We start from the raw sequence: 27,701 nt of genomic DNA, 5'->3' as shown, positions 1-27,701 counted from the left end.
ACAAGTTATTCATTCTGACTAAATGAGGTATTTGGATAGTTTATTAACATATCAAAGCTCTACCCCCCTCCTTCCTCCTATTTCAAAACCAAATTAAACTAAAACCTTTTCATTTGTTACACTGTTTGGGAGAATTTTAGCATCAGTTATCTAATTTGATTTACTTAACGTCCCTATTTTACAGACACGAACCCATTGAAAACCCTTTGAAGTCATGGCTCCTGGACTAGAAATGAAGCCTACTTCCAGTATAATGTTCTTTTTAGTATGTTGCTATTTTCTTGAACTCTCTTTTTCTTGTTACTGGGTAAATTTTTGAACCGGCTAAACTACAAATATGTCTGGCTTTCAATCTTCTAGGCCACTCCTCTTCTATTCCCTCCGCCCTCAGTCCCCTCCCTCTCACTTCTTAAAGCGCTGCACTTTGCTGCGACCGCCATATTTCTTCTTTTCCCGAGATGGAAGCTTATTAATACTGGATTTCTTTGCCTGTGTGGTTCTTTCTGGAACATTTTCCAGACCCCAACCATGCCTTATGGCATATTTCTTGGAAAAAATTACACCAAAAATTCATAAAATATTTTTAAAAACCTGAACTTTCTTCTAGTATTTTCTTGACACCTTCTCAGTATTTTACAGATACTTGGGGATATTTTTAGGCAATTTTCCATTTTAAAGGACGTTTTCTTTGGAATGATTTTTGGTTGCCTCCTCTGGGTTTTTTGTGGTTTCTTTTTCTTTTTCTCCTCCTTTTCTATATTATTTGCCCATCGCGGCTGTGGATACCTGGTTTTAGTGTGTATATAGATAGGTAGATAGATATATTATTATTGTTATTATTTTTTTACCCAACGGGGTCATGGATACCTGCCTTTCATTTTATTTTTTTTTAATTTGCCCATCGGGGCCACGGATACCTGCTTTTAATTTTTTTTTTCCCCCTTAGCCCATCGGGGCCTCGGATACCTGCTGTGTACCCCCTCTCTCCCTAACCTGGCCCATCGGGGCAATGGATACCTGCCTCTTTTTTAAATGTGTTGGTTTTTTTTTTTTCCTTGCCCATCGGGGCCTCGGATACCTGCTTTAATTTTTTTTTTCTTGCCCATCGGGGCCTCGGATACCTGCTTTAATTTTTTTTCCTTGCCCATCGGGGCCACGGATACCTGCTTAGATTTTTGTTTTACACCACCCATCGGGGCTTTATATGGTTGGAAAAGTGTTGGGTTTTGTGGTTCGTTGTACTATCTGGAATGTCTACAAAATTTTGCTGCTAATCGTTTGTGTTGTGTGAGTGGACCTACGGCTTTGGCTGGGAGATGACTTTGCAGTTAGGCTAGAGGGTTGGTTAGGCTGGGGAGGAAAGATGGCGGCCACTTCAGATTTGCCGCCCAGCTTGGCTGAGGGGTAACTGTGCTAAGTATCACTAGGAAGGTAAGATGAACAATGCGACAGGCAAAGGAAATGGTATGCATTGCATGAGTTAAATGTTTTGAATAAGCTGACTTGGATCATGTTAGGAGCTTGGCATGAATTGTGGTATCATGAGGTGGGAAAACATAGGATCATCCTATGTCATATTACAAGGGTCTAATGGAAAATGAGCGGGAGAAGAATTAGGCGCAGTGTTCAAAATGGCGATTTTGACCTTGCAGCATTGCTTAGCATGGCTCTCTGCTTTGTTAGAGTGTTCAAAATGGCGGATCCATTTTGCCGCAGTGTTCCAATGGCGGGAAGCCACATCATGGGTGTCTTTGTTCTAGTGTGCAGCATGGCGGTAGAAATATTCTGTTACATAGTAAAAGATGGCCGCTTAAGTACTTGCCGCAGTCTAAAACATGGCGGGCTTTTGTCTCTGCCGTGTGCATTTCCTGATAGGTTTTGCTGCAGGGACAATATGGCTGACCTTGTCATGTGGATATCATGGCAGTTTGTCACGTGGATATCGTGGCAGGGGTGTTTGACCGTTACATTCTTGGCGGGCTTTGCATCAGGAGGGCCTGCCGCATTGTTAAAGATGGCGTGCTTTGCCGCGGACAAAGTGAAAGGAGGGATTGGCAGTGTTAGATTGCCGCGTGTCCCACCCAATCAGAAAGGGTGGTAGAATCGGTCACAGCCAGTTAGTGGAGGATGGAATTAGATGAGTTAGCATAGCACCTCGCTACCGTCTCTATTCAGCCAGTCAGGATTGGCCACATTTGTACTAATCTCAGTGGGTGGTACCAAAGTCTTTCCAAGGACATTTGGCCTTTCCACCTCCTCCCTCCCCTCTCACTGGCTCCCTCCCCTCCCTCATTGCCACTTGCAGTGCTGGATATTAGGTTGTGCAGGCAGAACCTCACGCCATTCCTCTGCATTGGTGCCGTGGCCGAAGCCCTTCCCCCACTTCCCCCTTCCCCGCCCCCTGCTCTTCTGCGTTGTGGCCAGGGGCAGTGCGCCATGCCTGCTAAGTGTGAACTTGGCGGTGAGTCGTGGCAAGGACCAGAATGGATCGCAGATGATCGTTGGCCAACTGTTGGCAGAAGAGGAATCCCTGCCTTCCTCAAGAGGAACACCTACCCCGTGGCTAATACTGGGGTCGGATTTTGATTTCTATTTATTTATTGGATGTCAGTCATACATAGTTTGATTATGTGGTTTGCTAGTGTTCGATTTCAGCCTTAAGTGACTAGTATGGAAATGTGTTTAGGGACTTATTTGTAGAATTCATTTTAATTACATTTAATGAGTTTTCATATTTGGGTTCCTTTAAAATTCCTTAAAGTTTTCAGTTTTTTTTTTTTTTTTAATGAACCCCTCAAGCTTTTTTTGTATTTAGATATTAAAGTCAAATAATAAACCACTAAGAATTTTTTTTTTTTTTTACTTTGAAATTGACTTCATAGACTACTTCCCTTTGGATATTTGAAGAGTCTTGTAGCATAGAAGTAGTTAATTAAAAATTTAACTTTATGACCGAATGTGAAAAGGAATATTTGAAGGTCCTCTCAGGTTCAGGCCTTGCTTTGTCCCTACTCTTAATGCTGCACTCATTGACTAATGATCCAACAACCTGCAGGAAACCAGTTGCTGTGAATTTGCTTCTTCTATTAGAATGTATTATATTGGAGAATTATTGTTCATAATTTCAATTTTCTGTGGTCCCCTGCCTCTACAGCCCCTAGCTCCTCTGCAACCCTGTTCCCAGCAATCCCCTTTCTGGCCTCAGCCCCTGCCCCAGCCCCAGCCCCAGCCCCAGCCCCAGCCCAGCCCCAGCCCCAGCCCAGCCCCTGCCCCAGCCCCAGCCCCTGCCCCTGCCCCAGCCCCAGCCCCAGCCCCAGCCCCAGCCCCAGCCCAGCCCCAGCCCAGACTCAGTCCTGTTTCTGCTTAAAGCCAGTGCAATTTTTGTTAATTCAGTGAAAAAAATAAGTTGTCCATTGCTCATCCATTAGACTGGGATACGCTGTCTACCTCTAGCATTCCTGATCTTGAGTGCTGGCTATCCAAGTCACCATTTTCAGTTAATGTACAGAATCCCATTTGTCCCTTGGTCCATGTTAGAAAAAAGAATCCATTCACCCTTTGCATTAATGTTAAGAAACGTTAATTAACTGAGAGCTTCATATCAGACAATTATTGCCCATAAGTCTAGTTACTCATAATCTTCTCAATCCCCTGTCAATAAGGGAGAAACCATTCCTCTCTCATTGCTGCAGTACTCACAATCCTAGTTTTCTGGACAGTGCGTATTTACTGAGCTGACCACCTAAACTCTTTGTATTGAGTGAAGTTGTAATTGTCCATAACCCTGCCTATTGGATTAGATTCCAGTCCAAAACCCTCTTGCATTCAGCAAAGGGCACAGAAAACCCAATTTTTTTGGTTAATGTGCTCAGTCCCAGTTGTCATAGCTTTGTCCATTAAACAAAGGCATCCTACAAATTTTGCCCTGCTTCTGGGGAGTCCTGTTCTTGGACAATTAAAGTACCAAATTGTAATTTTTGTTTTCCCCATTAACCAATGATCCTCCATCCTATTTACATTGCTCTTAGGCATTGCTGACTACCTGAGACCATGTTCCTTGAATTATTAATGTGTAGAATCCCAATTGTTTATTACACAAGTCCTTTCTTTGCACTGTAGCAGAAGTGCTCATCTTAAAAGTCACTTACTCTGGAATATTAATAGATTCAGTTGTTGTTGATCACGGTCCAGCTTAACAGGTAAGATCCGCCCATACTCTTTTCAATGCCCCTAGGTAGTGCGGACTACCTGCCACCTTGGATTAATATGTAAAATTCTCATTTCCCATGATCCTACCGATTAGTCTAGGATATCTCTTATCTCAATCCCATTTCTTCTGAGGAGTTCTGATTACCCAAAGTCCCTTCTCTTATTAAAAAATTGATGTGCATAATTGCATATATCCATGGTCCCATGCAATAAAAAATGAAACCCCACACTTGGTGGAATATTGCTGGGTCGTGCAGATTATTCAAGAACTCAGCTCTTGGACAGTTAGTTTGCATAGTTGCAGTTGTCCAGAGTCCTGTCCGTTTTAATGGGCCATTGGTATCCTATTTGCAGGCTACGTGGGTTGAACTCTCAAGGGCCCTCCTCTTGAATTTATAACGTCCATAATTGCTTTTGTCCATGTCCTGTAAACTAGTCACACTGGCTCACTTTGTCTTCCATCAGGGCACCCTTACTACTTAAGAAGTCTGAACTAGAACAGTTTATGTGCACAAACCTAATTGATTACACCTCAGCCTTTTGTATCAGGAACTCTGCATCATCTTTACTTCTGAAAGGGTGCTAATTACCTAAGGCCATTTCCTAAAATTGTTCACTTGCAAAACTGGAATCCCTAGGGACTCTTTCATTTTAACTAGAAGCCCATCCCCAACTAACTGCCTTTGCATTACAGCAGAGGATACTTGGGGCAGTTAATGGGCTTGATTGTACGTAGAGACCCTATGGCTGGTTTAATATCCATTCCCCTACTGAATGATTTGCATTACCACAGGCAGTACGAAGGAATGATAATGGGCTTATACAGCTACAGTCCCTAATGTTAACCTAGAAACCCATCCCCACCTAACTCTGTATGACCGCATAGGGTACTTGGGACTGTTAATGAACTGTATTGCAGCTACAATTCCTTTTGTTAGTCTAGAATCTGTTCCCTTCCTGCTTGATTTGCATTACCACAAAGGGTACAAGGGACTGTTAATGTGCTTAAGTGGAGTTACAGTCCTTTAAGTTAACCTAGGATCCCATTAGTACCTAACTCCCTTTTTATTAATGCACAGCATATGTGAGACTTATTCGTGGGCTTAATTGCACTACTGTCCCTTTTGTTAGTCTAGAATTCCATCACTCTACTCAGTTTGCATTACTCTAGAGTGTACCAGAGACTGTTGACACGCTTTTAAATGCATCTGCAGTCTCTATGTTTACCTATGATCCCATTCCCAACTAAATCTCTTTGTAAGACTGCAGTGGATACTTGGGACTGTCAAAAGGCTCTGTTAGAGTTACAGTCCCCTCAGTAAAGACTTCCATGTCCTCCTGCTTTATTTGCATTACCAAAAGGGGGACAATGGACTTGTAATGGGCTTTATTACAGCTACCATTACTTCAGTTAAACCGGAATCAGTTCCCTTCTTACTGAATTTGCATTACCACAGAGGGTTCAGGGACTGTTAATGTGCTTAAAGGCTGCTGCAGTCCTTTATGTTAACCTAGGATTCCATCACCAACTATCTCCCTTTCATTACTGCAGAGCCTACATAGGACTTGTTAATGGATTTAACTGTACTACTGTCCCTTATCTTTGGTGGGTAGTCCATGCATGCAGTTGTGTCCAACTCTGGTGACCCCACGGACTGTAGCCTGCCAGTCTCCTCTGTCCATAGGATTCTCCAGGCAAGAATACTGAAGTGGGTTGCCATGCTCTCCTCCAGGGGATCTTTCCCATCCAGGGATCAAACCTGCGTCTCTTAGATCTGCATTGCCAAGTGGGTTCTTTACCACTAGCCTTGGACCCCATCCCCTCCTAATTCACTTTACATTACCAAAGAGGACACAAAGGACTGTTAATGTGCTTAGATGCCAGTATAGTCCTCCTCCCCCCTTTTTTAACCTAGGATCCCACCCCCCACCCAACTCCCTTTTCCTGACTGCCGATTACTTGGGACTGTTACTGTGCTTAAAAGTAACTACAGTTCCTTCTGTTAGTCTAGATTTCTATCCATTCCTACATGATTGCATTAACACAGTGGACTGCTAATGTGCTTAAAAGCAGCTACAATCTCTTATATTAACACAGGATTCTGTCCCCAGCTAACTGTTTCACGACTGCAGAGGGTATTTGGGACTGGTAATGCACTTACCTGCCTATACAGTCTCATCTGTTGGCCTACTTCCCCATGATCTAATTTGCATTATAAAACAGGGCATGCTGCTAAGTCGCTTCAGTCGTGTCCCACTCTGTGCAATCCCAGAGACAGCAGCCCACCAGGCTCCCCCATCCCTGGGATTCTCCAGGCAAAAACACTGGAGTGGGTTGCCATTTCCTTCTCCAATGCATGAAAGTCAAAGCGAAGTCGCTCAGTCGTGTCCGACTCGTAGCGACCCCATGGACTGCAGCCTACCAGGCTCCTCCGTCCATGGGATTTTCCAGGCAAGAGTACTGGAGTGGGTTGCCATTGCCTTCTCCAAAAGAGGGTATAAGGGACTGTTAATGTGCTTTACTGCAGCCACAGTACCTTTTGTTAATTTAGAATCATTTTCTTTCTTACTGGATTTGTAGTACCACATAGAGTAACCAAGACTGTTAACGTGCTTAAATGCATTTACAGTCTTTTATATTTACCTGTGTTCATTGCATGACTGCAGAGGTTACTTGGAATAGTTAATGGACTCAATTAGAGCTACAGTCTCTTCTGTTGAGATTCCCATGCCCTCCTACTCTATTTGCATTACCAAGGGGGATGCAAGGGACTGTTAATGTGCCTAAATGCAATGTCCTAGGATCCCATCCCCCACCTACCTCCCTTTTCATGACTGCAGATTACTTGGGACTATTCCTGTGCTTAAAAGTAGCTAGTTCCTTCTATTAGTCTAGATTTCCATCCACTCCTACATGGTTTGCATTAACACTGGATACATAGACTGTTAATGTGCTTAAAAGCAGCTACAATCTCTTATGTTAATACAGGATTCTATCCCCAGCTAACTGTTTCACGACTGCAGAGGGTATTTGGGACTGGTAATGCACTTACCTGCCTATACAGTCTCATCTGTTGGCCTACTTTCCCATGATGTCCTACTAATTTGCATTATAAAAGAGGGTATAAGGGACTGTTAATGTGCTTTACTGCAGCCACAGTCCCTTTTGTTAATCTAGAATCATTTTCGTTCTTACTGGATTTGTATTACCACATAAAGTAACTGGGACTGTTAATGTGTTTAAATCTAGCTACAGTCCTTTCTATTAATCTAGGATCCCATCCCCACCTAACTCCCTTTGTATTACTGAAGAGCCTACAAGGACTTGTTAATGGGCTTAAATGCACTGCTGTCCTTTCTATTGAGTCTAGAACCCCATTTCTCCTAGTCAATTTGCATTACCCCAGAGTGTACAAGAGACTTGCTGTGCTTAAATGCATCCACAGTCTGTTATGTTTACCTGGGACCGACTCTATTCCCACCTAACTCTGTTTTAATGAGAGGGTACTTGGGCTTAACTGGAGCTTCAGTCCCTCCTGTTAACCTAGCGTCAGTTTCTTTCTTACTGGATTTGTAGTACCACATAGAGTAACCAAGACTGTTAACGTGCTTAAATGCATTTACAGTCTTTTACATTTACCTGTGTTCATTGCATGACTGCAGAGGTTACTTGAAATAGTTAATGGACTCAATTAGAGCTACAGTCTCTTCTGTTGAGATTCCCATGCCCTCCTACTCTATTTGCATTACCAAGGGGGATGCAAGGGACTGTTAATGTGCCTAAATGCAGTGTCCTAGGATCCCATCCCCCACCTACCTCCCTTTTCATGATTGCAGATTACTTGGGACTGCTCCTGTGCTTAAAAGTAGCTAATTCCTTCTATTAGTCTAGATTTCCATCCACTCCTACATGGTTTGCATTAACACTGGATACATAGACTGTTAATGTGCTTAAAAGCAGCTACAATCTCTTATATTAACACAGGATTCTGTCCCCAGCTAACTGTTTCACGACTGCAGAGGGTATTTGGGACTGGTAATGCACTTACCTGCCTATACAGTCTCATCTGTTGGCCTACTTTCCCATGATCTCCTACTGATTTGCATGATGAAAGAGGGTATGCTGCTGCTGCTAAGTCGCTTCAGTCCTGTCCGACTCTGCGACCCCATAGATGGCAGCCCACCAGGCTCCCCCATCCCTGGGATTCTCCAAGCAAGAACACTGGAGTGGGTTGCCATTTCCTTCTCCAATGCATGAAAGTGAAAAGTGAAAGTGAAGTCACTCAGTTGTGTCCGACCCTCAGCGACCTCATGGACTGCAGCCTAGCAGGCTCTGCCATCCATGGTATCTTCCAGGCAAGAGTAATGGACTGGGGTGCCATGGGCTGTTAATGTGCTTTACTGCAGCCACAGTACCTTTTGTTAATTTAGAATCATTTTCTTTCTTACTGGATTTGTATTACCACATAAAGTAACTGGGACTGTTAATGTGCTTAAATCTAGCTACACTCCTTTCTATTAATCTAGGATCCCATCCCCACCTAACTCCCTTTGTATTACTGAAGAGCCTACAAGGACTTGTTAATGGGCTTAAATGCACTGCTGTCCTTTCTATTGAGTCTAGAACCCCATTTCTCCTAGTCAATTTACATTACCCCAGAGTGTACAAGAGACTTGCTGTGCTTAAATGCATCCACAGTCTGTTATGTTTACCTGGGACCGACTCTATTCCCACCTAACTCTGTTTTAATGAGAGGGTACTTGGGCTTAACTGGAGCTTCAGTCCCTCCTGTTAACCTAGCGTCAGTTTCTTTCTTACTAGATTTGTAGTACCACATAGAGTAACCAAGACTGTTAACGTACTTAAATGCATTTACAGTCTTTTACATTTACCTGTGTTCATTGCATGACTGCAGAGGTTACTTGAAATAGTTAATGGACTCAATTAGAGCTACAGTCTCTTCTGTTGAGATTCCCATGCCCTCCTACTCCATTTGCATTACTAAGGGGGATACAAGGGACTGTTAATGTGCCTAAATGCAGTGTCCTAGGATCCCATCCCCCACCTACCTCCCTTTTCATGACTGCAGATTACTTGGGACTGTTCCTGTGCTTAAAAGTAGCTGCTGCTGCTGCTAAGTCACTTCAGTCGTATCCAACTCTGTGCGACCCTATAGATGGCAGCCCACCAGGCTCCCCCATCCCTGGGATTCTCCAGGCAAGAACACTGGAGTGGGTTGCCATTTCCTTCTCCAATGCATGAAAGTGAAAAGTGAAAGTAAAGTCGCTCAGTCATGTCTGACTCTTAGCGACCCCAGGGACTGCAGCCTACCAGGCTCCTCCATCCATGGGATTTTCCAGAAGAGTACTGGAGTGGGGGTGCCATTGCCTTCTCCGTAAAAGTAGCTAGTTCCTTCTATTAGTCTAGGTTTCCATCCACTCCTACATGGTTTGCATTAACACTGGATACATAGACTGTTAATGTGCTTAAAAGCAGCTACAATCTCTTATGTTAATACAGGATTCTATCCCCAGCTAACTGTTTCACGACTGCAGAGGGTATTTGGGACTGGTAATGCACTTACCTGCCTATACAGTCCCATCTGTTGGCCTACTTTCCCATGATGTCCTACTAATTTGCATTATAAAAGAGGGTATAAGGGACTGTTAATGTGCTTTACTGCAGCCACAGTCCCTTTTGTTAATCTAGAATCATTTTCGTTCTTACTGGATTTGTATTACCACATAAAGTAACTGGGACTGTTAATGTGTTTAAATCTAGCTACAGTCCTTTCTATTAATCTAGGATCCCATCCCCACCTAACTCCCTTTGTATTACTGAAGAGCCTACAAGGACTTGTTAATGGGCTTAAATGCACTGCTGTCCTTTCTATTGAGTCTAGAACCCCATTTCTCTTAGTCAATTTACATTACCCCAGAGTGTACAAGAGACTTGCTGTGCTTAAATGCATCCACAGTCTGTTATGTTTACCTGGGACCGACTCTATTCCCACCTAACTCTGTTTTAATGAGAGGGTACTTGGGCTTAACTGGAGCTTCAGTCCCTCCTGTTAACCTAGCGTCAGTTTCTTTCTTACTAGATTTGTAGTACCACATAGAGTAACCAAGACTGTTAACGTGCTTAAATGCATTTACAGTCTTTTACATTTACCTGTGTTCATTGCATGACTGCAGAGGTTACTTGAAATAGTTAATGGACTCAATTAGAGCTACAGTCTCTTCTGTTGAGATTTCCATGCCCTCCTACTCCATTTGCATTACTAAGGGGGATACAAGGGACTGTTAATGTGCCTAAATGCAGTGTCCTAGGATCCCATCCCCCACCTACCTCCCTTTTCATGACTGCAGATTACTTGGGACTGTTCCTGTGCTTAAAAGTAGCTGCTGCTGCTGCTAAGTCACTTCAGTCGTATCCAACTCTGTGCGACCCTATAGATGGCAGCCCACCAGGCTCCCCCATCCCTGGGATTCTCCAGGCAAGGACACTGGAGTGGGTTGCCATTTCCTTCTCCAATGCATGAAAGTGAAAAGTGAAAGTAAAGTTGCTCAGTCATGTCTGACTCTTAGCGACCCCATGGACTGCAGCCTACCAGGCTCCTCCATCCATGGGATTTTCCAGAAGAGTACTGGAGTGGGGGTGCCATTGCCTTCTCCGTAAAAGTAGCTAGTTCCTTCTGTTAGTCTAGGTTTCCATCCACTCCTAAATGGTTTGCTTTAACACTGGATACATAGACTGTTAATGTGCTTAAAAGCAGCTACAATCTCTTATATTAACACAGGATTCTATCCCCAGCTAACTGTTTCACGACTGCAGAGGGTATTTGGGACTGGTAATGCACTTACCTGCCTATACAGTCTCATCTGTTGGCCTACTTTCCCATGATCTTCTACTAATTTGCATTATGAAAGAGGGTATAAGGGACTGTTAATGTGCTTTACTGCAGCCACAGTCCCTTTTGTTAATCTAGAATCATTTTCGTTCTTACTGGATTTGTATTACCACATAAGGTAACTGGGACTGTTAATGTGCTTAAATCCAGCTACAGTCCTTTCTATTAATCTAGGATCCCATCCCCACCTAACTCCCTTTGTATTACTGAAGAGCCTACAAGGACTTGTTAATGGGCTTAAATGCACTCTTGTCCTTTTGTTAAGTCTAGAATCCCATCTCTCCTACTCAATTTCCCCAGAGTGTACAAGAGATTGTTACTGTGCTTAAATCCATCCTGTCCGTTATGTTTACCTATGACCCCATTCCCAATAGTGACTCCTTTGCACTACCACAGAAAGTGGAAGAGACTGGTACTGTGCTTAAAAACAACTGCAGTCCCTTATGTTTGCCTAGGAGCCTATCCCACCCAGCTCCCTTTTAATGAGTGCAGAATGTACTTGGGACTATTGATGGGCTTAACTGGAGCTACTGTCCCTTCTATTAACCTAGAGTCAATTTCTTTCTTACTGGATTTGTAGTGCCACATAGAGTAACTGGGATTGCTAATGTGCTTAAATGCCTCTACAGTCCCTTATGTTAACCTAGGATCCCATTCCCACCTGACTCCCTTTTTATTACTGCAGAGCCTACAGGGACTTATTAATAGGTTTACTTACACTGCTGTCCATTCTGTTAGTCTAGAATCCCATCTCTCCTACTCAGTTTGCATTACCCCAGACTGTACAAGAGCCTGTTACTGTGCATAAATGCATCCACAGTCTGTTATTTGCCTATGACCCCATTCCCAACAGTCAGTGACTCCCTTGCACTACCACAGAAAGTAAAAGGTACTGGTACTGTGCTTAAAAGCAACTACAGTCCCTTATGTTTACCTAGGACCCTATCCCACACAACTCCCTTTTAATGGCTGCAGAAGTTACTTGAGACTAGTAATGGGCTTAATGGCAGCACAGTTCCTTCTGTTAATCTAGAAACAGTTTCCTTCTTGCTGGATTTGTATTACTACATAGAGGAACTGGGATTGCTAATGGCTTAAATGGAGCTACAGTCCTTTATGTTAACCTAAGATTCTGTCTCCATCTAACTAGTTTTCATGACTTCAGAGGGTACTTGGGACTGTTATTGCACTTATCTGCTTATACAGTCTCATCTGTTGGTCTAGATTCCCATGCTGTGCTACTCAATTTACATCATAAAAGAGGGTATAAAGGACTGTTATAGTGCTTAAATGCAGCTACAGTCCCTTTTAGTAAGGTGGGATCCCATTCCCATCTAATTCCCTTTGCAGTATCCCAGAGGCTCCCAGGGACTTTCAGTGTACTTAAGTGCAGATCCAGTCCCTTATATTAACCTTGGATCCCATTCCTACTTAATTCCCTTTTTACCACTGCAGAAGGTGTTTGGGACTGTTAATGCACTTCTTGCCTATACAGTCTCCTGTTAGTTTAGATTTCCATGCCCTCCTAGTAAATCTGCATTTTAAAAGCATACAAGGGACTGTTTATGTGCTTAAATGTAGCTATAGTCCCTTAAGTTAACCTAGATCTCATTCCCACCTGACTCTCTTTTCATTACTGCAGAGCCTATACGGGACTTGTCAGTGTACTTAATTGCACTGCCATTCCTTCTATTATTCTAGGAGCCCATCCCTCCTAGTGGATTGACATTATCACAGAGTGTTTGAAGAGGTTGTTACTGTGCTTAAATGCATCCACAGTCTATGTTTACCTATACCCCCATTCCCACCTGACTCCCTTGCACTACCACAGAAGGTAAAAGGACTGGTACTGGGTTTAAAAGCAGCTACAATTTTTTGTTTACCCAGGACCCTATTCCCACCTAACTCCCTTTTTTACTGCAGAGGGTACTTGGAACTGTTAATGTGCTTTATTGCAGCCACAGTCCCTTTTGTTAATCTAGAATCATTTTCATTCTTACTGGATTTGTTTTACCACATTAAGTAACTACAACTGTTAATGTGCTTAAATCCAGCTGTAGTCTTTTCTATTAATCTAGGATCCCATTCCTATCTAACTCCCTTTTCATGACTGCAGAGGTTACTTGGGGCTGTTAATGCATTTACCTGCCTATATAGTCTCATCTGTTGATCTAGATTCCCATGCCCTGCTACTCAATTTGCATTGTGAAAGAGGATACAAGGGACTGATATGGTGCTTAAATGCAGCTACAGTCCCTTATGTTAACCTAGGATTCCATTCCCACCTGACTTCTTTTTCATTAATGCAGAGCCTATATGCTGCTGCTGCTGCTGTCACTTCAGTTGTGTCTGACTCTGTGCAACCCCATAGACGGCAGCCCACCAGGCTCCCCCGTCCCTGGGATTTTCCAGGCAAGAACACTGGAGTGGGTTGCCATTTCCTTCTCCAATGCATGAAAGTGAAAAGTGAAATGAAGTCGCTCAGTCGTGTCTGACTCTTCTCGACCCCATGGACTGCAGCCTACAAGGCTCCTCCGCCCATGGGATTTTCCAGGCAAGAGTACTGGAGTGGGGTGCCATTGCCTTCTCCAGAGCCTATATTGGACTTGTCAAAATGCTTAATTGCACTGCTGTCGCTTCTTAGTCTAGAAGCCTATCCCTCCTACTTGATTTGTATTATCCTGGAGTGTAAAGACTGTTAACATGCTTAAATGTATCTACAGTCTCTTAGGTTTACCTATGATCCCATTCCCATTTAAATCTTGTTGCATGACTTCGGAGGTTGCTTGGAATAGTTAATGGTCTCAATTAGAGCTACTGTCCCTTCTGTTAGTTGAGATTCCCATGCCCTCCTACTCAATTTGCACTACCAAGGGAGATATAAGGGGACTGTTAAAGTGCCTAAAAGCAATGACCTAGGATCCCATCCCCCACCTAACTCCCTTTTCATGACCGTAGATTACTTGGGACTGATACTGTGCTTAAAAGTCCCTAACAGTTCCTTCTGTTAGTCTAGATTTCCATCCACTCCTACATGATTTGCATTAACACAGAGTGTTCATAGACTGTTAATGTGCTTAAAAGCAGCCACAGTCTTATGTTAATCTAGGATTCTGTCCCCAGCTAACTACCTTTTCATGACTGTGCAGAGGATATTTGGGACTGGTAATGCACTTACCTGTCTATACAGTCTCATCTATTGGTCTACTTTCCCATGCTCTCTGACTAATTTGCATTATAAAAGAAGGTATAAGGGACTGTTAATGTGCTTTACTGCAGCCACAGTCCCTTATGTTACCTAGGACCCTATGCCCACCTAACTCCCTTTTAATGACTGCAGAGGGTACTTGGAACTGTTAATGAGCTTTACTGCAGCCACAGTCCCTTTTGTTAATCTAGAATCGTTTTCGTTCTTACTGGATTTGTATTACCACATAAAGTAACTGGGACTGTTAATGTGCTTAAATCCAGCTACAGTCCTCTATATTAATCTAGGATCCCATTCCCACCTAACTCCATTTTCATTATTGCAGAGCCTACAGGGACTTGTTAATGGGCTTAAATGCACTGCTGTCCTTTTTGTTAAGTCTAGAATCCCATCTCTCCTACTCAATTTGCATTACCCCAGAGTGCACAAGAGACTGTTACTGTGCTTAAATCCATCCAGTCTGTTATGTTTACCTATGACCCCATTCCCCAACAGTAAGTGACTCCCTTGCACTACCACAGAAAGTAGAAGGGACTGGTACTGTGCTTAAAAGCAACTATAGTCCCTTATGTTTACCTCGGACCCTATTCCCACCCAACTCCCTTTTAATGACTGCAGAAAGTTCTTGGGACTGTTAATGGGCTTTATTACAGTTACAGTTCCTTCTGTTAGTCTAGATTCCCATCCACTCCTACATGATTTGTATTACTACTGACTGTACAAGAAACTGTTAATGGGCCACAGTCCCCTCTGTTATTTTGAAATTTGTTACTTTTACTTAATTTGCATTACTGAAGATGCTACAAGAAACTGTTAATGTGCTTAAATGGAGCTACAGAATCTTACATTTATCTAAAATCCTGTTCCCACCTCACCCCCTGATATGATTGTAGAGGGTACTTGGGATAGTTCATGGGCTCCATTAGAGCTATAGTCCCTTCTGTTAGTCCCGATTCCCATGCCCTCATACTTGATTTGCCTTACCACAGTGAGTACAATGGACTGTTAATATGCTTAAAAGGACCTACTGTCCCTCACGTAACCTAAGATCTCATTTCTACCTAACTCCCTTTCCTGCCTACAGAGGGTATTTGGGACTGTTAATGAGGTATATTGCAGCTGCATTCCCTTCTGTTACTGTACATTCTTATGCCCTCTCACACGATTTGCAGTACCACAAATTGTACAGTTCATTTTAGTTCAGTTGAGTCGCTCAGTCGTGTCTGATTCTTTGCGACCCCATGAATCACAGCATGCCAGGCCTCCCTGTCCATCACCAACTCCTGGAGTTCACACAAACTCATGTCCATCGAGTTGGTGATGCCATCCAGCCATCTCATCCTCTGTCATCCCCTTCTCCTCCCGCCCCTAATCCCTCCCAGCATCAGGGTCTTTTCCAATGAGTCAGCTCTTCACATGAGGTGGCCAAAGTATTGGAGTTTCAGCTTCAGCATCAGTCCTTCCAACGAACACCCAGGACTGATCTCCTTTAGGATGGACTGGTTGGATCTCCTTGCAGTCCAAGGGACTCTCAAGAGTCTTCTCCAACACCACAGTTCAAGAGCATCAATTCTAAGGCACTCAGCTTTCTTCACAAATTGTACAAGGGACTATTGCTGCTGCTGCTGCTGCTAAGCCGCTCAGTCATGTCCGACTCCTAGCGACCCCATGGACTGCAGCCCACCAGGCTCCTCCATCCATGAGATTCTCTAGGCAAGAGTACTGGAGTGGGGTGCCATTGCCTTCTCCGACAAGGGACTGTTAAACATGATTAAATGCAACAGCAGTTTCTTATGTTAATCTAAGATCCTATTCCCATCTAACTCTGTTTTCATTAATGTAGAGCCTACATGGACTTGTTAATGGGCTTATTTGCACTGCCCTTCCTTCTGTTAGTCTAGATTCCCAGGCCATCCTTGATTTGCATTACCAAAGAGGGTATAATGGACTGTTAATGTGCTAAAATGCTGCTACAGTCCCTTATATTAACCTAGGATCTTATCCTCAGCTAAGGCTCTTTGCAGGCTTGCAGAGGATGCTTGGGGCTGTTCATGGCCTTAAATACCACTACATCCCTTATGGTAACCTAGGATCCCATTACCAACTATTAATATCTTCCTTTTAAGTACTGCAGAGCCTACATAGAACTTGTTAATGAACTACCATTGTTCCTTTCCTTTGTTTAGATTCCCATCTCCTAAAGATTTACATTACCACGGAGGATACTATGGACTGTTAATGTGCCCGTACAGTTCTTTTCCCTCCCCCTCCTTTTTAAAACCCAGGATCCTATTCCCACCTAACTCCCTTTGCATTACCAGTGACTGTACAAGTGCCTGCTAATGCTTTTAAATGCAATTACAGTCCCTTATGTTAACCTAGGATCCCACCCCCAACTAAGTCCCTTTGCATGATTGCAGAGGATACTTGGAACTGTTAATGTGATTCACTGCAGCTACATTCCTTTATCTCATCTAGGATCCATTCTCTTCCTTCTTGATTTGCATTATCAGAGAGGATAGAAGGGATGGTTAATGTACTTAAATGGAACTATAGTCCCTTATGATAATCAGGATCCTATTTCTACCTAACTTCCTTTGTATTACTTCAGAGTATACATGGGACTTTTTATGGGCTTAATTGCACTACTGTCCCTTCTTTTAGTCTAGATCCCCATCCTTCCTACTCCATTTGCATTACCCCAAAGTGTACAAGGGACTGTTATTGTACATAAAGGCAGTTACAGTCCCGTGCTTTAGTCTAAGATTCCCTCTCCCCCTTTAATTCCCTCTACATTACCGAAGGGGATACAAGGGACTGCTAATGTGCTTAAGTGCTGCTTGCAGTCCTTTATGTTACCTAGGATCCCATCCCCACCTAACTCACTTGTCAGAGAGGCTACAAGGGACTGTTAATGTGTTTAAATGCAGGTGTAGTGCCTTAACATCGAAATTCATTCCTGCATAACTCCCTTTTTCAGGACTGCAGATGGTAATTGAGACTGATAGTGAGCTTTATTGCATTTACAGTCTCTCTTAGTCTAGGATCTCATTCTCTCCTACTAGATTTACATTACCATGACTGTACAAGGGACTTTTAATGTGCTTAAATGCAGCTGTAGTCCCTTATGTTAACCTAGGATCCTATTCCCACCTAACTTCCTTTTCATGACTGCAGAGGGTACTTAAGGACTGTTAATGCCTTTACTTGCCTATACAGTCTCATCTGTTGATCTAGATTCCCATGCCCTCCTACTCAATTTGCATTATAAAAGAGGGTACAAGGGACTGTTAACTTGCTTAAATGCAGCTACAGGCCCTTACATTAACCTGGGATCCCATTCCCACCTGACTCCATTTGCATCATCCTAGAGGCGATAAGGGACTTTCATTGTGTTTGAAAGTGAAGTCGCTCCGTTGTGTCCGACTCTTTGCGACCCATGGACTGTAGTTGGCCAGGCTCCTCCATCCATGGGGTTTTCCAGGCAAGAGTACTGGACTTGGTTGCCATTTCCTTCTCCAGGGGATCTTCCTGACTCAGGGATCAAACCCGGTCTCCTGCATTACAGGCAGACTCTTGACCATCTGAGCCACCAGGGAATCTCAATGTGTTTAAATGCAGGTGAAGTCCCTTATGTTAAATTCAAAGTCCTTTCCCACCTAACTGCCTTTTTATCACTGCAGGGGGTACTTGGGACTGTTAATGGGACTGTACTTGCTTATCCAATTTCGTTCATTGGTCTAGATTCCCATGCTCTTCTACTTAATTTGCATTATAAAAGAGGGTACAAGGGACTGTTAATGTGCTTAAATGCAGCTACAGTCCTAGGATCTCACCCCTCTCTACTCACTTGTGTTACTTGTTGGTATTTGGGACAGAAAGGTGCTTAAATGCGACTGTGGTCCATTTTGTTAACCTAGGATCCCATGCGCTCTAACTCTTAACATTACCTGGGAGTATACTGGGACTGTAGAACTGCTTAATTGCAACTGTGGTCCCTTCTCTTAGTCTGGAGTCCATGCTCTCCACAATTTTGTTTATATTACCACAGAAGGTACTTGGAACCTATGAATGTGTCTAAATGCAGATGTGGTCCCTTTGTTAGTTTAGGATCCCAGGACTTCCTTTACATTATCTGTGAAGGCATTTGGGACTGTCAAAGTGATAATTGCTGCTGTGTTCCCTTCTGATATCTAGGATCCTGTTCCCTCCTACTTCCACTTCCTTTGCGTTACATGGAAGGGTGCTTAACTGTAGCTATGGTCCCTTCTGTTAGCCTAGTTTGCATTCCCTCTCTACTTCCTTTGCTTACCACAGAAGGTACTGACTATTGTGGTGCATCTTATCCTCTCACATTACACCTTAGGGTCCTGAACACTAAGGCCCCTCTTTTTGTGCTTTTTAATGTGCAGTTGCATTTGTTCCTCTTCCTCTGCAGTGTATAAAGACTCCACTCATTTCCCTTGTATTCAGTGATGGATGTCCTTTACTCAAGACCTTTGTACTAGAATAAAGTGAACCGTGACAATTCACCAGGAATATATTCTTTCACTTCAGTCCCTTGTATTCTGTTTTATAAAAATATATATTAATTACCTCCATTACTTTTTCTCTGGGAGTATTTACATGCAAAATTCCAGTGTTTAAGGCCCTTCTCTTTAAATTAATATCCCTCCCTTTTTGCATTATATCAGGGGATGTTAGTGACCCAAACTCTTTCTCTTGGGACTCAATGTGCATGTGCCCTCATGACAAACTAATATATTGAATTTTTAGTATTAAAACAGGGACTACTGACTAGTTTTTATTTTGGGCAGTTAATGTGCAGAATTACACTAGGAACCCATCCCATTCCACCTTCTTTGCATCAGGGGTCCTAATCAACTGGCTGCTGCTTCTGTACAGTTTAAATGTGCATAATTTCAATAGTCCATGCTCCCTTATGTTAGACTAGGATCCCCTATCCTTGCCCCATTTACATTACGGCAGGGGCTTCTGACTAGCTAAGATTCACTGTCTTGGACTGTTCATGTATGTACTTACATTTGCTCCCGTACCTGTACCTCAGGTAAGGACCCTCCCCATTCTATTTACATTTTAGCAGGAGCTGCCTACTATTCAAGATCTTACACACTATTGCCGTTAATGTGCACCATCTTAGTTGTCTTGTACACATTCTCAGTTGTCCACAGCTGTGCTTTTTAAATCAGGGCCCTTTCACTTATTGAAGCACAGGTTAACTTACCACCTTAAAGCCCTTGTTATGGGACTGTGACTATGTGAATTACAATTGTCTATGGTCTTCTGAGTTAACTTGTCTCCCTGACTCTTTTCATCCTCTTTGCTTTACTGCATGGGGTACTGCCCACTTAAGGCCCCTTTCTCAAATATGTGTAATGACAATTACATTATAGGGGCTTCATACTCCCTTTAAGATTCTTATATTTATACAAGGTATATGATTTTAATTGACCACACCATGTCCCTTCAACATTAATTTACATAATTGCAACTTAGTTCGTCTTATCCTGTTGCCCTCCCTTTCCTTAGCTTGTGGATGTGCATTCTTGTGCACTAGACAAGGACCCTCCCCCTCACTTCCTATGCCGTCCGTAAGTTTGCCCATTGCTAGGACCTTTCCATTTGGACAATTAATGTGCAGAGTTGCACTTTCCCATAACCCTATTACTTCTAGGACTATTGTATCTCCTTTGTAATAGTGCAGGGGATACTGTTTCCCCACCAAGATCCCTTACTGTTAATATACGTAATAGAAATTCTTGTCTTTATCAGTGTACTTTGGTAATACTCCCTCAGCCAGCTATCATGACCTCAGCTCTTGGACAATTAATATGCACCAATAATATATCAAACGTATGATCTTTAGGTAGGATCCCTGTACCCTCACTATGGATCATGACTGCTGACTTAAGGCTTCTTTTTTTGACTCTGGGTGTGAATATTTGCAGTTACCTATACACCCTTCTATTAGAGTAGGACATCATTCCCTCATACCCCCTTTGCATTACTGCATGGGCTGCTGATGACACAAAACTTTCACTGGGACTGCTGATGAGCACAATGGCAGTTGGCAATGGGTTTTTCCTCCCTGGTCTTGTTAGGCAAGCACTCCCAGCTCCAAATTCTCATGGTATATTAAACTATAAACACTGCACTGTGCTGTGAACTTGTCCATCAAAGGGCGACCCACATTCCCACTCCTTTTGCGTTGGCTCCAGTGTATCAAATTCCAAGTAATCATGGCCTTGCCCTTATCTTCCCTCTACAAACCCCTTGCCTGCCCTTGGACCCTTCTTATGGATTTTTAATGTTCACAATTCCAGGTGTCCATCTATCCAGATAGGATTATGCTCCCTCACCCCTCCCACCCCTGCCCTGCCCCTTTTGCATTGTTGCCGGGAAATGTTGACTGAGCAACTCTTTTCTCTTGAATTTACAATGTTAACAGTCCCAGATGTCATTGTTCTGCCCACTTTGAATTTCTATAATTCCCTGTTGCACTTTCCTTGGTCCCACCCATCACGGACTCTTCCACTTCCTTCTTTGCATTACTTCTGAATAGTGCTGACCACCCACAGCCCCTTCTGTGTTGTTAACACAGTACTGATTGTCCCATTTTTAAGCCCATCAGCCCAAGATCTCCCTACCATTTTGATGTTATATTTGTGCAGTATGGACTACCAAAAGCAGGCCAGAACTAGGTGACTGGACCTTACTCCTTTTCCTGCATTTGTTAATGATCCCAGTTCTGATTATTGTCATATTCTGGGAACAGAACCGTCCCTGATCCCCTCTGTTAGTGCTTTACTAGGCAAAATGCTCAAGGCAAGTCAGACCCAAAGGAACTGGATTGCTACCCTTTATTTGGGGTTTTCATTATAAATAATCATTTGAAAATTGACTTCCCAAGAAGGAAGGTTAGCACTATCTGTGCATTCTTCCTTTCAAAGCAGATTGCCTGGCTATGTCTCTCCTTTCCTCTTGTATATTGCCATTGTATAGTGCCAATTACCAGGATACAACCAAAAAGTTTATTTATTTTTTATTTTTTTTTATTTTTTAAGAAAGACATCTGGATTGCAGGGTGGAATTGATAACCTGGTCATTGAAATTTTGAAATTGGTAAACCCATTTATATCATGTACCTGATGACCAGTGTCTCTCATTTTACTAAGGGTGGTGAGTCTGTGGATAGACCACTGTGACTTTGATATTTTAGTATATTACCAAAGGGGTTCTAGAGTGGAACTCTTAAGACCAGTATCTTTGGGCTCTACCACCATTTTCAAACCACTCCTTGTTTGAGCTTTACCAGTATTCACTTCTAGGAAAAACTATCTAAACTTCCTAATCGTTAAATTTCTTCATCTGGAGCTCCAACTAGTCCGTACTTATTTCAAGAAGATTGCTGTAAAAGGATAAAATGAGAGAACATGCTGAGGTGCTTTTGAAAACCATAGATCACTTTGTTTGATTAATCTATTACATTTTACGTACCCTGTTTAATTCTGCTATTTTAAAGTTACCTAAAGCACCACACTCAAGTGAGGACTTAGAAACGATGGAACCAGTTTCCCCATTTTATATGAAAAGAAAAATAAGCCAAGGTCTAATCAGTCTTTTGGATATAAATTTCAACAGTGAAAATGAATACAAATGAATAATATCTCAGTCTCTAGTGTACAAGGTGTTTGGCAGAGAAGTATTTAATATGGAACTGCTGAAGCAAGTAACTAATTATCACCACAGCAGTTCTTTGTAATCACTGAAAAAGGATACTGTTGTCTGAGAAGGATGTCAAAAGATCGGCCCAGCTCAGGGTGCAGTTTGCACTACTAGCTCCTTGGACAGCTGTAAGAAGAGTCTCTGGCTCTTTAGAATACTGTAAGTACTACTTTGTAGCTATTAAGTAATCTTTTCCCTGTTCCATTTTCTTTCTCTTAGATGCTACCCACACAAAAATTGGAGGGTCCTTCCATGTTTCTACCTCATCTGTAATTTATATATCACCATATGAGTTAATAAAATTACAAAATTAATATTGTGTATCTGGCCGTATGCTAGGCTATATTGAAGTGAGGGATAGAAATGCTGTAGTCCTATATAATCTCATCCTCAATATGGTTATATTGTTAAAAAAACTAATATAATCACACTTGAAATAACTGTAGAACATAATAATCAAGTACTGTCTTGTGTGAATTATGTTATAGAGTTTTAAAAAATGATCACACAAGGGTGTGAAGTTGATAGGGTGAACTTAAGGAGGTGGGCTAACTTTCGTCTTTGGTCCAGGACATGATTACTATTACAGCCACCTGGGTAGTATAATGTTTATTTTAATGTCATTTGGTTTTTACCTTTTTTGAATGCACGGAAAGTGATTAGAAATAACCCCTGGCCATTGTGTTTGGCTATATCCAGGCTGGCAAATTGTTGATTGTTTTAAGCTTGAGTTTTTCAGGCTCTAGGGATTGGGAGTATAAATCTGATATGTTAGAACTTTGTACGGTTTTTATTCTCTCCTGCCCAAGAACAGATGAGAGTAGCAGTGTCTTTTTAGTCTGAGATATTTGTGGATCCTGTTTGGCAAGAGGGCAATAGAGAAATATGTTTTATAAGACCATGACCTTCCCCTCTTCCCTTTCACTTTTTTCAACAAATACTTTTGTGAGCTAAAAAGATTAGCCTCTCTGGTATAAAAAGAACAAAGATCCAACTGAAAAAATATTAACATCAAATTTAAAAACTTTTTTTTGTTCGTGTTCATGTATCCCAGCAAGAGCAAGAAGAATTATATTAATGAGCTGGGCTTCTCTCACTGCCCATTTTAATTAATATCCGTATTTCCTCACAGCTTGTTTCCCCCAGCCAGTGCCTAAAGATATTTGTCTGACTGACTGGAGGTAATATATGAATAGTCCTGAGCCTTCTTGTTTCTCAAACTGAAGTAATTTGTCAGGATGCAGCACCTTTTAAAGAAACAAGTTTTTTGAGATCCTAAAGAGTAAATGTTTTGAGTAACACTGACTTAAGTTATTTGAAATGTAAACATGGTTTCCAATTTCAAAATAGCTTTGTCAAAAATATAATATTTTATATAACATTTTAAATAATTTATATAGAACTTGGAGATCGTGAAAATATATCCACAAACCCCCAGGGTTCTTATCACCCCAATTTGAGAAACACTGGTCTGTGCTTATGAGATCATTTATTGTAGTTAATCGAGTTATCATTCGATGTTAATATACAGCTATAACTATTTATTGGAATTTGTCTTAAAGGGATGAATTCTGAGCTGGTTCCCCCCCACTCAAGAGGAAGGATGGATCAAGTTTAGGTGGAGTGAAGCCTGCACTGGACAGCATCCAAAGGTGAATCTTGGAGTTGTATTTCAGTTCATTGCTTGAAATAAAATCTCTAGCACTTGTAGAAAGGGATGCTCTGGGAATGTCGGCATCTTCAAACTCAAGGTAATCCTTCAGTAGACCAGACACTGGAATAAATAGTAAAATCAGAGACAGAATTCCTGTCCAGGAATCTGCTATCTCATGGTGGATACAGAAGTGAACAAATTATTATGGTGTTGGGCAATTTGATGAGTATCATAAAATTTGGGGGAAATTCTGTGGTTCATAGAGGAAGAAGAGTGGGGGAAAACACTGTTACTAAGCAAAGTGATCAGTTCAGTTCAGTTCAGTCGCTCAGTCGTGTCCGACTTTTTGCGACCCCATGAACCGCAGCACGCCAGGCCTCCCTGTCCATCACCAACTCCCGGAGCCTACCCAAACTCATGTCCATTGAGTTGGTGATGCCATCCAACCATCTCATCCTCTGTCAACCCCTTCTTCTCATGCCCTCAATCTTTCCCAGCATCAGGGTCTTTTCCAATGAGTCAGCTCTTCACATCAGATGGCCAAAGTATTGGAGTTTCAGCTTCAACATCAGTCCTTCCAATGAACTCCCCGGACTGATCTCCTTTAGGATGGACTGGTTGAATCTCCTTGCAGTCCAAGGGACTCTCAAGAGTCTTCTCCAACACCACAGTTCAAAAGCATCAATTCTTCAGTGCTCAGCTTTCTTTATAGTCCAACTCTCACATCCATACCTGACTACTGGAAAAACCATAGCCTTGACTAGACGGACCTTTGTCAGCAAAGTAATGTCTCTGCTTTTTAATATGCTGTCTAGGTTGGTCGTAACTTTCCTTCCAAGGAGTAAGTGTCTAGGATTTGTTTGATGTTGACATAAAGATCCTTATAATGTGGTAATTCTTGATCAGGGATCTGGAAGCCATACCTGGTTCTTTCCACACTATACCATAACATAAAAAATACTTTCAAGATTGCAAACCTGACTTAGACCTTCTTCAGTGACCTCCTATCCTAGAGTAAGGGCAGGTAACCAATTATTAAAAATGATCAAGGCAATTGTACTTCCAGGCAGCAGTAGCAATTCCTCTGCTGCTTTGCATCTTGAAGTATTTTTAGCACCTTTAGGCCACAAACTTAGACAGCCCTTAAAGTGGCTGTTGGTTTGACTCATACTTTAATTTAGCTCTTTTTTCTATACTTGCTTGGTTCTTCTGTGATACTGCCAGTGCTGACCATTACAGGACCTTAGGGAGACAACAAGCTAGAGATGAGAGACAGGAGATACCTATATCTAATGTTTCAGGTTAATGCTTCTTAGTGGTTTTTTCTTTTTTTTTTTTTATTGTTGAGGTTTTCTCAGCATTTAAAAAAAATTGTTTTTTTAATTGAAGGATAATTGCTGTAAAGAATTCTGTTGTTTTCTGTCAAATCTCACCATGAATATTATATTGAGCCTTGCCCTTTCTTTCTTCTCAAGGACATTCCAAGCATATCAGACCTGAGGACTGCAAGCAACTTTAAGAAGCTTCATATTCAGCAGGTCTTTCCTTTTGAGAATCTGGATAAGCTCCAACCAATCTAATAGGATGGCTTGCAGTTTCCCTGGAGAAAAAGGTAATGTAAGGAGCTTATTGGGTGAATTCTGTCTTTGGCTTTAAAGGCTTTAACTTCCTATAGCTCTCTTTTAAAAACAGAACATGAGCCAATTTTCATCAATTTCTATACATTTTTTCTTTTTGAGTATAAGAGTAGAATAATAGAGATCCAAGGGCCTGTGTAAGCTACATTATTGGATCCTTGTTTTTCCTTTTGCATAGATTTGCTTAGTTGTTATAATAACTGAGGTTTTATGTGCCTGTAGCCATTCTTGATTTTTTGAATATCCTGGTACTTTGGTGGTACCTCATTTATATAAGCTATTCAAGAACTGTACCATGTAGATTGAGGAGAAAACAATTCTGTTTACCTTGGCAATGCTCCAACATCTTACTGCTTAATATACAAATTATTAATAAAAGAAGGGAGTGCTACAAAACTAGGTGAGAGAGACGTACTTTTGTTGAGATGGATCACTCAATTCTTACAATAGTACTTTATAAAAGAAGCCTGAGGCAACGTCTTACAGAATTCATATGGTCAGACCACATTGGAATTCTTCTCAAGTGGCTTGATGGCTCTCCTGATAGAGAAAGCTAGCTCTTCCTTTTGTTATTTTCAATCCCTTAATTTCTTGACCTGTATTTTTTGAGGACACAAGGACATTAAAAACCCACGCTCTCAAGCAGGGTCCCCAACCTCCAGGATCTAATGCCTGGTGATCTGAGGTAGAGCTGATGTAATAATAATGGAAATAAAGTGCACAACAAATGTAATGCACTTGAATCATCCCAAAATCATTTCCCCAACCCTGGTCCATGGGAAAATTGTCTTCCATGAAACTGGTCCTGGTGCCAAAAAAGTTAGGGACCACTGCTCTAGAGGATTATTCATCAGTAGAGACTGGTGACTAAAACAAAATATGGGAATTTGGGTAATTATTCAGCTCTAAGTTGCTCTAGAAAATGAGGGGAAGTACAGGGAATGCAGCTTGAATGAATAGAGGAATTTGCATGTTGCTAGGCTGGTAGCTTGGAGAATGTGATGGCACCCCACTCCAGTATTCTTGCCTGGAAAATCCCATGGATGGAGGAGCCTGGTGGGCTGCAGTCCATGGGGTCGCTAGGAGTTGGATACGACTGAGCGACTTCACTTTCACTTTTCACTTTCATGCATTAGAGAAAGAAATGGCACCCACTCCAGTGTTCTTGCCTGGAGAATCCCAGGGACGGGGGAGCCTGGTGGGCTGCCGTCTATGGGGTCTCACAGAGTTGGACACTACTGAAGCGACTTAGCAGCAGTAGCAAGCTGGTAGCTATTAATAGAATATAAAGCTCTACACAGTTCTAAATCTCCAGTCCTTAATCTGAAGAAAAGGGTAGACATGGTTTAATTTAACCCCTAGTTACTCATTGGGACAGACTTTCCCAGTGTACTGAATTTCAATAATTTATTTTTCTTTTATCTCTTTTCCAGATCTACCTCAAAAGAATAGGCCTGTTGCTTTACAGTGTTAGTGACCCATTCCCTTTGACGATTCCTAGGTGGAGATGGGGCATGAGGATCCTCCAGGGGAAAGATTCACTACCACTGAGCAACAACTCTAGGCCAGGAGGTTATACCAAGATTCTTTCCTGGGCCCAGTTAAGAAGGTGAAGCCTCAAGACAACCACCACACATCCAGAGGTGGGTAAACTGTCCCTAAAAGCATAATAATTAGTCTTTAATTTCTTGTTTTTCAGTATACATTGCACTTAGCTTTCCATTTAGATTGTTTTAGTCATTATCATCTATATCTGCTTTGGTAAAAAAAAAAAAAACTGCCTCCTAATTACCCTGGGAAGTAACTGAGTGTGACATGGGTTAAAACGATGATGTGAAGAAAATAGCAGGCTGCATTAGTTAGGGTGTTTAGGATGGGACTGAAGTATGTGGTAGAGGCTTACAGCTAAGTTTTAGGAGAACATGGATGATGACTGACACATCTGTGACACTGATCATGGGCCAATCATCATTCTGGACCCTCTGATTCCCAAAGTCTCCCTTGAGGCCTTGTTGGAGAATTTTGCCAATCATTTACATACTTCAAGATGCCTTGGGAAAGCTGTGGGACAAAACAAAAAACAAGCTGTTTGAGAAGATAAAATAGAGATTTATCTTTTTATGCTCTGCCTGCTAATTGACAGAAGCTTCACAACTATGAATGGGAGGCACAAAGTTGTCTATCATCAGACTGCATCTAAAGAACTAGCACACTGTGTACTTTAGGTCAGTGATGAGAGAGGATGATTAGGGGGATACAGGTTGAGAGGTAGAGGTAACTGTTCAGTGCAGAAAGTCCTGATTGTATAGGCTTTGTAAAGATTACTATCCAATTAA

At 42.0% G+C, this 27,701-nt stretch overlaps 1 long non-coding RNA gene across 7 annotated transcripts in view; it reads left to right on the top strand.

Annotated features, from left to right (window-relative positions):
- The first annotated feature begins 424 nt into the window (after positions 1-424).
- LOC147340634 (uncharacterized) overlaps positions 425-27,701 on the top strand; it is a 32,106-nt gene continuing 4,829 nt past the window's right edge. The window contains exons 1-4 of one of the 7 annotated variants that reach the window (XR_015159514.1): positions 425-1,431; positions 23,637-23,726; positions 25,204-25,340; positions 26,799-27,008. This is a non-coding gene — a long non-coding RNA (uncharacterized LOC147340634). Of the gene's footprint in view, positions 2,575-16,287; positions 22,234-23,636; positions 23,727-25,203; positions 25,341-26,798; positions 27,009-27,701 lie in introns of those variants that run through there. The other 6 variants (XR_015159517.1, XR_015159515.1, XR_015159512.1 and 3 more) reach the window with 6 other exon arrangements.

The sequence above is a fragment of the Bos grunniens genome, chromosome X (assembly GCF_055505025.1).
Source record: "Bos grunniens cultivar Pamir isolate PY7600 chromosome X, Bosgru_T2T1.0, whole genome shotgun sequence".
Taxonomy (NCBI): domain Eukaryota; kingdom Metazoa; phylum Chordata; class Mammalia; order Artiodactyla; family Bovidae; genus Bos; species Bos grunniens.
The sequence above is the reverse complement of the archived record's forward strand: the minus strand, read 5'-3'. Positions and strand labels throughout refer to the sequence as shown.